The sequence below is a fragment of the Prosopis cineraria genome, unplaced genomic scaffold (assembly GCF_029017545.1).
Source record: "Prosopis cineraria cultivar Desert tree isolate PC_DT_omini unplaced genomic scaffold, ASM2901754v1 PC1189, whole genome shotgun sequence".
Taxonomy (NCBI): Eukaryota; Viridiplantae; Streptophyta; class Magnoliopsida; order Fabales; family Fabaceae; genus Prosopis; species Prosopis cineraria.
The window spans coordinates 19671-32946 of record NW_026556514.1 but is presented as its reverse complement, the minus strand read 5'-3'; positions in this window follow the sequence as shown (position 1 = coordinate 32946).

Here is a 13276-nt window from a genome sequence, read left to right as displayed (position 1 = left end):
ATATAGTCAGTGAAATAGGTGTGAGCAAGTGTTGGATATCAACTATCCTCTACGTTTTAAATTATAAGACACTTTTAAATAAAATTTTACATATTAATAAACTTCATTAAATACATTTAATAACTTTATCTTTCTAAAATAAAAATATAAAATAATAAAATACCTATCAATTAGTATATTAAAAAGAGAAGATGAAAATTAATTATAAAGAGAGAAAAGATAATATTAAAATTAATACATTTAAAAAACTTTAATTTATCCAAAATGTCTTATATTTGGGATGAAATAACTCTTTTAAAAATATCTTATAATTTAAGATGGAGGGAGTAGTTGATGTGCATTTAATTAATGCTATTTAGCCACTGCGCTCCACCAAACTAATGAAAAGAGAATGATAAAAACCGAGAAAATGGCACCCCACCGTCATAATTATAAAATATTACATCCTTTTTTGACATTTTCAAATAGAAAATATTTTGATAAAAAATAAATTTTTATCATAATTTCTTAATTACATTTTCTATATTTTGTTTTCTTTAAAATTCTTTTATAAGTGGAGTATTAAATTAAAATTATTTTTAAAATTTATATTTTTATTTTGAAAGAGTAAGGTTATAAAATGTATTTAATAAATCTTATTGCTATGTATTATTTTATTTAAAATATCTTATAATTAGAACGAAATGGATACTACTTTTTAGACATTTTACATTTAATATCATATGAGTATACTCCCTCCGTTCAAAAATATAAAGCATTTTTAATTAAATCTCACCTCCAATAAAGTAATCATCTACTTTCTAACTAACCTTATATTTTTATATTTATTCTTATTAAACACCCTATAATTAATATAAAGTCACTATCATTAGGAGCACTTTGGAAAGAAGGCAATGATTACACCTCAAAAGATTAAAAATGCCTTACAGAATATCCAACTTATCAAAAGTGCCTTATATTTTTTAATGGAGGGAGTAAGTTTTTTTAGAAAAATTGATGGTTCTTTTTTTTTTTTGGCCAACTACTGATGGTTTTTTTATAAGTAATTTTGCATGAAAAGATTAATTATTAATGACTTTATTTTTATTTTTATCATTTTTTAATTTTCTATAAATAAAGTAAAACGTTATATGTGAAATAGAAAGTGTTTTAGAATATGATACATTTAATGAGGCCAAACTGAGAAATTTATTTCCAGAAATTATCAATAATTTAGCTATATCTTCTTGGTTCCAATCAAGTAATTAGAAATAGGAGTGGAGGGAGTACCATATTTAAAAATGCAAGACACATTAGTTTTTTCTAGAAGTAACGAATGAGGTTTTCTAGTCAATAATTACTTGTAATTTCTTTAACTTATAATTTTAAATAATTTCATTAATAATTTTCATAATATTTTCTTGAAATTCAATATTAGCTCTAATATTATTATAAATTAATAATGATTAAAAATATTTTAACCAAAATTTTGGATGATTTATTATTTTGATTTTAAAAATCGCTTTTATTTTGAAACTTTAGTTTTGCTCCTTTAAAATGTTGATAATATATTAATTACTTTTTAAATATATTTTGATCTCTTTTTAATTTGTTTCTATGTTTTTAGTACTTTTTATTATATGGGTAGAAAGAAAGAAAATGTATTGAAATATAATTTTTTACAATTAAAACATTTTATCATTTTTCATCCGCCCTTCTTATATTCTTTACATTTAAAGAAACATAAACATCAATTAATATATATATATAGATATATATATATTTAATTCCTCTTCTCATTCTTGTGCACAGAACATTTCTAAAATAAAATGATCCTAAAGTCTGAGTCAGAGACTGATCTTCAACTACTCCGTCAAGCCATTGCACGTTTCCTACTTATTTGTATGCCAAAAATCATCGTCTATCCTCTTATGCAATATATAAGGCACATGTAGGTCACGTGGCTGAGTCCGAACATGGCATCACAGCCTCAGTGACTTTGCTTGACCAAATGTCCCGCTGCCTTAAACACCCGTGCTTGGGTTACAAGCTATCGCCACATAGCTTGGTGATTTGTGCCTAAGTTATACGCTTATAATCGAATATTGGTTTGACATTATTTGACGTGGGACTTTGTTTTTATTCCAAATAGTTTGTTAATAGAACACAGTCTGGTGATTACAAACCTTGGTGCTTAAACCATGCCATGCTGCGTTCTGTGTTTTATCGTGGCATTCCATTTCTGGCATGTTCCATGATCTTCTTCCTCTATGTCCATTATTTCCCTTTGATGTTCTGCAGAGAGCACGCACCAAAGTTGAACAAGACTGATGAAAATTGTTGAAAGTGGACTTATGTTTACTAGGCCCATTTACTTTGTAACCTTAACCTTAGTATCTTTATTCCAAATGTGTTTTTACCATCTGTAATATTTTGTAATTATTTAAATAATTACATAATATCTCTCTTTATTTTTAGTTTATTCTGTCATTTATTGAGGGAGGATTTTAAGGGATTTCATTCGCTCCTCTTCACCAATATGTATCGGCTTCTTTGAAAAAAAATAAAGAATCAGAATTTAAACAGCAATATTCGCTTAATTTTCGCATGGTATCAGAACTGAAACGCTTATGTCGTGCAAAGCTATGCTGACTGGTCCTCCAAGAGCCTTTGCTGCCAGCAATAAGAATCCTAAGACAATGTCGAAGTCTGGAGAAGGTTCAACAGGAGCTATTGGGAATGAAGGGAGTGGTGCGAACTTCCTAATACAGCAAACTGGGGATGCACTCTCTTACGTTATAATTTCCCATCGTCTAAATGGGAATAACTACTTGCAATGTTCAATGAATGTGCTTATGTTTCTTCGTGGAAGAAACAAAGAAAAATATCTCACTCGGGACTCGATGCTGCCAACAATAGAGGATTTGAAGTACGAGACCTGGTTTGTCGAGAGCAATGCTGTCATGGCTTGGTTACTACATTCTATTACTCTTGAAATTAGTGAAAATTATTTACTTGCTAATTCTGCTCGGGAGATTTAGGAGTCAGCAAAACATACTTTTTAAAGAAAACACAATAGCCATATTTCAAGTTAAGAGGATGATACGTGTCTCGCACACAAGGGAGAAGTATCTCACCTAGTTTTTTAGTGCTCTCATGAGATTCTGGTAGCAAATTGATTTGCACAAGGTGTACCAGTGGTCATGTCATGCTGATGAAACCTATTTTCAAAAGGTAATTGATCATGAACGCTGCTATGAATTTCTTTTTAGACTAATTGATTCTTTTGAAGAAGTTTGTGGATGAATAATGGGTATGAAGCCTCTTCCCTCACTGGAAAAAGCGTTCAACATGATTAAATATGAAGAAAGTCACAAGGAGCTAGTATGAAGCCCATTGCCTATTTCTCCTTCATCAAATATTGAGACCATTGCTATGGTGGCTCGTGGAAATTTAAATAGAAATCAACAATCTAAAAGGCACTTAAAGTGTGATCACTATAACAAAAAGGGTCACTCTCATGAGACATGTTGGAAAATTCATGATAAACCTACTCATTTGAAGAAAAAATCAAAAGGGGACAGCAAGGGCCTGATGGTTGGCAATCTTAAGGGTGAAAGTGATCTCTTAAACAATGCAGAACTATCTGTACTGAGAAAAATTTTGGATAAATATTCTCATGAAAAAAAATACTCCTTTAGCTACTTTAGCCCAAGCAGATACTGCTCTTACCACTTCTTTAAGTACGGTCTCATGGTCAAAAATGTTTACGTGTTCGATTCGGGAGCTACACATCACATTTCAGGTTTTTGAGGTTTGTTTTTTGAATTTAGCACATTTTTTGAACATACTAGAGTTCAGGTTGCTAATAACACCTATGCCAAGGTTATGGGAACATGGATTGTTGTTATATCTATCGATATCACTCTTACAAATATCTTATATGTGCCTGACATACAATGCAATTTGTTGTCTGTAAAATGTATTGCCTATTAGTTAAATGCCTAGTATTTTTTGACAAATATGGTTGTAACTTTCAGGACATGGCTTTGGGGAAGATGATTGGCAATGCTAAGGAATGTAATGGGTTGTACTATCTTGAAGGCAACTCCAAAAATGAAGGCTCCAAGATTGGTTCTATTTTTTCAATAATGTCTCAAAAAGACCTTATTTTATGGAATTCTAGATCAGGTCATCCTAGCTTTGATTATATGAAAGTCTTGTTTTCAAATTTCATTAATAAAAAATGAAGTTTGATTTCCATTATGATACTTGTCGTTTTGCCAAGCAAGCTCGTAATTCTTATCCTTCCATTCTATATAAACCTACTCAACCTTTCTCTCTCATTCACAATGATGTTTGGGGTCCATATAGGGTGGCTACTACTTCTAAAGCTAGGTGGCTTGTCACTTTTATTAATAACCATACTCGCTTGACATGATTGTTTTTTTATGCAAGATAAATATAAAGTTTTTTCTATTTTTTAAATTTTTTGTGTTCATAAAAAATTAGTTCCAAACTTAAATAAAAGTCTTGTGGAGTGATAATGGCAAGGAGTATCTTAATTCTCAATTTACAAATTTTCTTGCTAAAAATGGAATTCATCATCAAACTATTTGTGTTCATACACCTAAGTAGAATGGTATGGATGAGAGGAAAAATGGACATCTTTTAGAGGTGTCTAGAGCTCTTTTGCTTGGAAGTAATGTTATTAATCTTTTTTTTAGGGATGCGGTTCTTATTGCAACCTATCTCATCAATAGGATGCCTTCCAAAATTTTGAACTTCTTGACACCAATACAAAAATTTTGTGAAACTTATCCTCATTCACATCTTTTTCACTCTCTTCCCAAACATGTTTTTGGCTATACTACGTTTGTGTTTAATGATACCTATGGAAAGTTAGACTCTCAGTTCATAAAGTGTATTTTCTTGGGATATTCTTCCTCCAAAAATGGGCATAAATGTTTTTTATCGACTATTGGTAAGGTTTATATTACTATAAATGTTCAATTTATTGAAACACTGCCATTCTACCCAAAATTAAACATTTAGGGGGAGAGTGATAGTGATTAGTCAATTTGTACTATAAATGATTTTTCTAACCTTAAAAGCCAACTTGGATAATAAGTTAATAGCCTATCTACAGGACCTCAAGCACTACATAATACTTTTTAACTAGATTCTAAACCTATTCACACTATTATTGAACTTGAAACACCATATTCAGACCTTAAAATCTAGTTTCTAGGATCTGTAACTCACCCTGAATTGCCCTCTAAACCTAAACAAAACCTATTTACTTCTCATGAGCCCATTATTGAACTAAAAGCTATTGAGACAACAACAAATCAATCTGATCAGGGAGCAAGAAGGGAAGATCCCATTACAATTTTAGGTCAAAATCATGACATCTTACCTTAGACAAGTCCTGAGATCTACAACAGCCTGTTGCTCTTAGAAAAGGCAAAAGAAGTTGTACTAGGCACCTCATTAGTAGGTATGTCTCTTATGATAGACTCAGTCCCCAATTTAAGGCTTTGGCCATAAATATTGATAGAGAGGAAATCCCTATAACTTTTGATAAAACTATAACTGATCCAAATTGGAAATTGGCAATTGAAGAAGAATTGGGAGCTTTAGACAAAAATTAAACTTGGAAATTTGTTGAGCTATCTAAAAAGATGTCTATTGTAAGGGGCAAAAGGGTATTCACTAAAAAGTTTAATCTTGATGGTAGTATTAACAAATATAAAGCAAGGTTAGTCGCTAAACTTATGGTATTGTTTACCAAGAAACCTTTGCTCCTGTTGCTAAATTTAATACCATCAATGTCTTTTCTTCACTTGCCATGAACTTAAATTGGCCCTTCTATCAGTAGATTCAAGAACACTTTCTTAAATGGTGATTTAGAGGGGGTGTACATGGAGATACCTTTGGGATTGAGAAGTAAAGAAAATGTGAACAAATTATGCAGGCTTCAAAAATCTCTATATGGGTTAAAGCAATCCCTCAGAGCTTGGTTTGAAAGATCTACCCGTGCTGTTAAGAGTTTTGGTTATAAACACTATTAAACTGACCATGCTTTATTTGTTAAATATAATGGCTCAAAATTGACTGTGTTGATTGTTTATGTGGATGATGTAGTATTAATAGGAGATAACACTGAAGAGATTGCTAAGCTAAAGGAGAAACTAGCAAGGGAATTTGAGATGACAGACCTAGGAAGTTTAAAATATTTCCTTAGGATGGAGATACCCTAATCCTCAAAAGCATTAAGCATCTCACAAACAAAATACGCATTGGATCTACTAAAGGAGACAGGTATGTTGGGTGCTAGACCTGCAAATATTCCTATGGAACTTAATTGTAAGTTAGAAGTAAAGCTAGAGGGAAAATTTATCAATAAGGAAAGGTACCAAAAATGGTTAGGGAAGCTGATTTATCTATCTCACACCAGACTTGACATATCCTATATAGTGAGAGTTGTAAATCAATTTGGAAGCAACCCTAAAAAGAACACATGGAAGTTGTATATTGTATTCTTAGGTATCTTAAGACCACTCTAGGGAAGGGTCTATTTTTCTCTAAGGGAAATCAAAAGAAGATTGAAGTATACACTCAGTTTATACAAATGTTGACTAAGCAGGGGCTGTTGATGATAAATGCTCTATCACAGGATACTGTACTTTTGTTTAAGGAAATCTTGTAACATGAAGGAGCAAGAAGCAACCAGTTGTATCTAAAAGCTCTACAGAATTTGAATATAGAGCATTAATGCTTGGAATCTGTGAAGGAATATAGATTGTGTGCTTATTGAAAAAATTGGGTTAGATTTGGGCTCTTCGATCAAGATGTGGAGTGACAGCATGGCTACATGTACACAAGATTGCCAAAAATCCTATCCAGTATGATCACACATTAACTGACATTTTATTAAAGAGAAAATTGAAGCCAAGGTGATAGACTTGTCTTACATTGCTTTTGGAAAGCAAGATGCTAATATTATGACTAAACTACTTGTCAGAGTCAAGTTTGATGAATTTACAAGCAAGTTGGAAATGATAAATATCTATTCACTAGCTTAAGGGGGAGTGTTAAAAGTAAGCTTATGTTTACTAGGCCCATCTACCTAGTAACCCTAATCATAGTATCTTTATTCCATGTATGTTTTTATTGTCTGTATGTTATGTAACCAATTACATAATATCTCTCTTTTATTTTAGTTTATTATGTCATTTATTGATGGAGGATTTTAGGGGATTTCATTTTCTCCTCTTCTTCTATATGTATCAGCTTCCTTGAAAAAATAAAGAATCAAAATTTGCATAGCAATATTCTCTCAATTTTGGCAAAGATCCATATCCATTTTCTATTGCTTTCATAAGAGAATACAATTATGAGATATAGAAAAAACTAAAAAAATAATACTTCCTGTACGTATATATGATTCCATGGCTAAATGATTCATGTTAACTAGTAGAACTCATTATACTTTTATAGGAAAAAAAAAGTGTTGTACCCATAGGAATATCTTTTTGCAATGGTCATCCAAATCTGAGATTCAATCTTAAAACAAAAATGAAGAATTAGGTGTTGGAAATTATACCTTATAACCAATTACTGTACTATGCACATTGTTATTTAATGAATTTCTCTTTTGTTATCATATCAATTGGATATTCACTATGATAACCATATCCTTGGACAAAATATAATGATTATCCTAAATATCCCTGATCAGTCATCTATGATGGATCATAGATGAAATAAGACTAGTATGACTTTGATTAATTATAAAAATATAAATCAAAGTCATAGCCATTTGAAAGAGTACAAAGTGCTGGACTGACCCGCTGTGAGTAAGCTACATAGTAAAAATCATAAGCTTATCTCATATGTAATCATAACTAAGCCCTTTGACTTGAGATCATCATGAATTCCTATATGATTACCACTGAATTTTGACCTAATTAAAAGTCACATTTGATTGAGTGATCATAAAGGTTGTGATTGAGTTCAATGATATTTATGCAGAGGAATATGAGTGGTCAAGATAGAATTTATTCCTCGTGTTAATTGAGAGATATTATTAGGCTCCTCAATGCGTAAGACTGAGAAAATGTATGACCATACTATAATGAAAAGGCTTTTTTCATTGTTATAATCAGTCCACTCAGAGATCTAAAAAGTAATGGTTAGGAAGGAGAATGACAATTTCATATCTCATACTTGACTGAAATATCATGTGACAAAAGAAATGTGATACGGTTATATGATAGGTTATATCAGATCATCGATCGCTATATAGACTAGGTAGTTGCAATGTCTTACTAGAGGTAACTTGTGACTTGTGAGCTAGTAGCATAATTAGCTTACTACCAACTTCATATGAGCCTACAGGGTCACATACAAGAATAACCAAACTTGAGCTATAATATCCAAATTCATTGAATCTGAAATATGTCTAGATTCAATGAACATAATGCTTTTTTAGGGTGAACAAATTTTATATATATATATATATTTGAATATTTATTTGATAAATATTTGTATGTATGTGTATATATATTTATATGAAATATAAAATTTAAAATATAATTATATATATATATTCATATACATATATAATATAATATGTATATGTGTATATTATATTATATTATATTATATTGTGTTAGTTTTAATTTAATTTTATGTGATAGATTAAATTTAATAACTAACATGATATGAGAGAATATCATGTCAGTTATATAATTTAAATTTATGAAATAAATTTGAATTAGATATAATATCATAGATTAAATTTATGAGATAAATTTAATTAAATTTTTGTGGGCTCTTCAAGTGGAAGACAAAAACTCTAATCTATATATTATATATAGATAGGGACATGCTTGATGAAAGTAGTGAGAGTCAAAAAAGTCCTAATGGCAAACACAGTGAGAGCCACGAAAACAGCCCAGAGAAAAGTGTCGTTCGAGCTCTAGCATGCCATTTAAGTTAAAAGTTGTTCGTGTGAATATCAATAAAGGGAACAGATTTACATTATTAGCTCTTGAGATCTAATTTCTTGAAGACAACATGTGAAAAGCTCACAATTAAAAATGTAATTATTTTATCCATATTGATTTAAACGAGTTCATTTGGTCCACATCAGAATAGAGATTTAAAATTTTAATCTTTCATTGCGCCTCCCTATCCAACATTAGAAACATGATAATTTGTAAACATCTAGATTTGAGAGTTATATGGAAAAGGCTTTGATATAAAGTTAAACGTCAAATATTAAGCATCCAAAACTAGAAGTCTACATTATTGAATTTCTTCTCTCGGTAATATTTCTTAAATTACAACACAAAAAATTACTTACAAGCTTTGGTTGATTGACTCCTTTGAAATCAGTATTCATATGGAAAACATTATTATATATTAAAGTCAATGAAAATCTTTCCAACGTTAACTTATTTATTGACTCATTTGAAATTTTTTTTCATGCTGGATTACGCTTAAGAGATGTTCTGCTATAAAAACTTCAATCAAAATGAATTCATAAAACATTAATTTCCCCAGGAACAAAAAGAACAACAAGATGATAATGTAATCTGTTACTTCTGGATTTTCATATGGATGCATGCAATGAAGAATTAGCTAGATTGGACGCCAATCCACCACTATATTTGAGAAATGAGAAATGACTCCAAATTTTGACATACCAGAATATCAATAAATCGAAGTGATTGGAGATTGCAGATCCATTCTGACAAAGCTCTGAGATTTTTGCATAAGTCAATACAAAATCCTTGAAGTGAATGGAGGCAACGAAGGTCTTGAAATTCTGCTAAAATTCTCATCATTACCGCAACCTTGTAAATTATGTTGGAAACAGCAAATGCAGAGGTGAACAGCGAGCTAATAATTGCTCGAGTTGTGTCCGGATGAACACTGTCCTTAAGAACTATTCTGGTACACCTGGACGGTGGACCGGCAGTCCCCTAGGATTAAACGAGCACTTCCTGCGGCGGAGCAAGGAAACAGAACAGCGGAGACAACGAACGAAAATAGACGAACAGAAGATCAGAGGAGAGGACGAGAATGCTTTCTCTCTGTTATGTCCGCACCAATGTCTATTTATAGGCTGAGGATTGAGACACAAACGTTGGGTTATAATTACCGGTTAATGCTTCCGTTATACACATATTAAATAACAAACGTTCATAGATTAATGCTTCAGTTACACGCCTTAAATAGCAGAAACGTGCACGTCCATTAATCGGAAAACGTTCAGCGTTCAATCTGGAGACGTTTGGCAGGCAAAATATTAACGCACAGAATTCAGTTTCCAGAAAACTGCCAACGCCTCAAGTTCAACTTGAAAACAGCTAAATCAGAGGTTTTTTGGGTAAGCAAAAATAATTATTTATTTAACCATTTTTTGTAAAAATAACCCGGTAAAAGGAACCCAGTGCCTCTTAAACTCGCGCGCAGGGGAGGGCGAATCGGCTGATTTCAACTACGATTGCCCTAAGTTGGCCTGTCTCATGTGCGCGAGACCACTTCTCCTCCAAGCCCATTTTACTAGCCCACTTCATTCCTTAGTATATATACACTAGGAGATTTCTTCCTTTAGTCAATGTGGGATTTTGACACACATATACTTTTGACACACATACAACAATCCCCCACATGTGTCAAAAGGATCTATATTCGTCTGTGTTATTCACACGGAGGATAATCACTTTGAATTTGGTGTCTGTCGACTTGAACCAAACCTAGACTAATAAAACTTAGCACACAGAAAAATTGGTATAACTTTGTTATTGAACCAACAGATCTTGAGCATGTGCTAGAGGTCTTATTAATCGGATTATACCCCCACAGTCTCTGCTGTTAACGACAGTTTTGCATGTTATTGGCCATGCACTTGCCTGGTTTTAACAAATGCTCTAGAGATTTTGCCACGATCTCATAGGAGCGGCCCCACTCCACATTTGTATAGGTGTTTTCATCAAGTGTATCTGCAATGAATACACCATCCGTAAGGACTATGAAAACATTAAGAGCTTTCGCTTAGCCTCCGTTCAATGCATTCTAGCACTTTCTCAAGCCATAGGAAGGGATAAAATTCAGTGCTACCAGAACTAACAAGTGACTTGTTCTTACCCATTGAACCTTCTTCATGGGATCTCCAATCACAAAGGTTGGGTTGCCATCACCGTTAATTTCAAACAGGCTTAAGTCCCATTCCCCTCGACGTTTCAATAATAAATTTCTTCCTTAGAGGTTTAGTTAACGGATCTGCCAGATTTAACTCTGATCTCACATAATCGATTGAGATGACCCCGTCTTTAAGCAGCTGCCTTATAATATTATGTCTCAATCGAATATGTCTACTTTTGCCATTGAAGGTCTTATTTTTAGCCGTTGCTATTACAGACTGGACTATCACAATGTAAAGACACTGATGGTGTGGGCTTTTCTCCTATTGGAATACTTGCTAAGAAGTTTTTCAACCACTCAACTTCAGTCCCAGCTAGCTCCATTGCAATGAACTCAGAATCCCTTGAGGATTTTGTGTTGATTGTCTGTTTTGCTGACTTCCAGGTTATTGCACCACCACCAAGTATGAATATATAACCACTAGTGGATTTTGTCTCTTCTGAATCCGAAATCCAGTTAGCATCACTGTATCCTTCCAATACAGCAGGAAATCCACTATACAATATACCATAATTCATAGTACCTCTCAAATATCTCAAGACTCTCACCAGAGCCTCCCAGTGTTTACTGCCTGGATAGTGAGTATATCTACTCAATCTGCCTACAGCATAAGCTATATCAGGCCTAGTAAAGTTCATCAAATGCAACAGACTCCCAATAATCTATGCATACTCAGATTGAGCAACTGGGTCACCCTTGTGCTTTTTTAATTGCACACTCGAATCATAAGGAGTACTCAAAGGAGCATCTTCAAGATGTATAAACTTTCTGAGGATTTTCTCAACATAATGTTCTTGGGAAAGCAAGATTCCATTTCCATTCCTTATGATTTTTACACCCAAGATTACCTTGGCTTCACCCATATCTTTCATATCAAAATTTAAAGAAAGAAAATTTTTTGTTTCATTAACAACACACATACTAGAGCCAAAAATCAGCATATCATCCACATACAAGCATATAATCACACATTTACTATTCACAACTTTGTATAAACACATCTTTCTACTTCAACAGTAGAAAATCTACCAGTTGTCAAAACTTGATCAAGTTTCTCATGCTATTGCTTAGGCGCTTGTTTTAAGCCATACAAAGACTTTACAAGTTTACAAATTTTATTTTCTTGCCCAGGAATCACACATCCCTCAGGCTGTACCATGTAAATTTCTTCTTCTAAATCACCATTTAAAAAAGCTGTTTTAATATCCATTTGGTGAACAAAAAGTTTGTAAATTGAAGCCAAAGCAATAAGAACTCTTATAGAAGAGATTCTAGTCACAAGAGAAAAAGTGTCAAAATAATCTATATTTTCTTTTTGAGTAAAACTCTTGGCCACAAGCCTTGCTTTATACTTATCAATTGAACCGTCTGGAAAATATTTTTTCTTAAAAATCCATTTACACCTAATAGCCTTAGCTCCTTGGGGCAAATCTGATAAAACCCAAGTTTTATTTTTCCTTAAAGAATCAATTTCAATTTCAATTGCTTCTTTCCAATATTTGGCATCAGGAGAAGAAATAGCTTCATAAAAATTTAACGGTTCATCTTGTACTAGATAAGTGTAAAAGTCATCTCCAAAACTTGTTTCTTTCCTTTGCCTTTTACTTCTCCTTAAAACTAAATCCTCGTTAAAATTTTGTTCAAACTCTGAATTCTCAACAGGTTTAAAAACATGCTTAATTTTCAAAGGAAAAATATGTTCAAAGAATTCAGCATCCTTAGTTTCTATAATTGTATTTTGGTCTAAAACATCACTTTTTAAAACTAAAAAGTGATACGCTGCACTTTGTTCAGCATACCCAATAAACATACAATCAGAAGTTTTAGAGCCAATTTTCCTCTTTTTAGGATTAGGCAATAAAACTTTTGCAAGACACCCCCACACTTTCAAATATTTTAAGTTTGGGGTAAACCCTTTCCATAACTCATAAGGTGTTTTCTTCGTTTTCTTATGAGGTATCCTATTTTGTAAAAAACATGCAGAAAAAATAGCTTTACCCCACAAGTTATCAGGGGCAGAAGAACTCACAAACAAAGCATTCATCATTTCTTTTAATGTTCTATTTTTTCTTTCTGC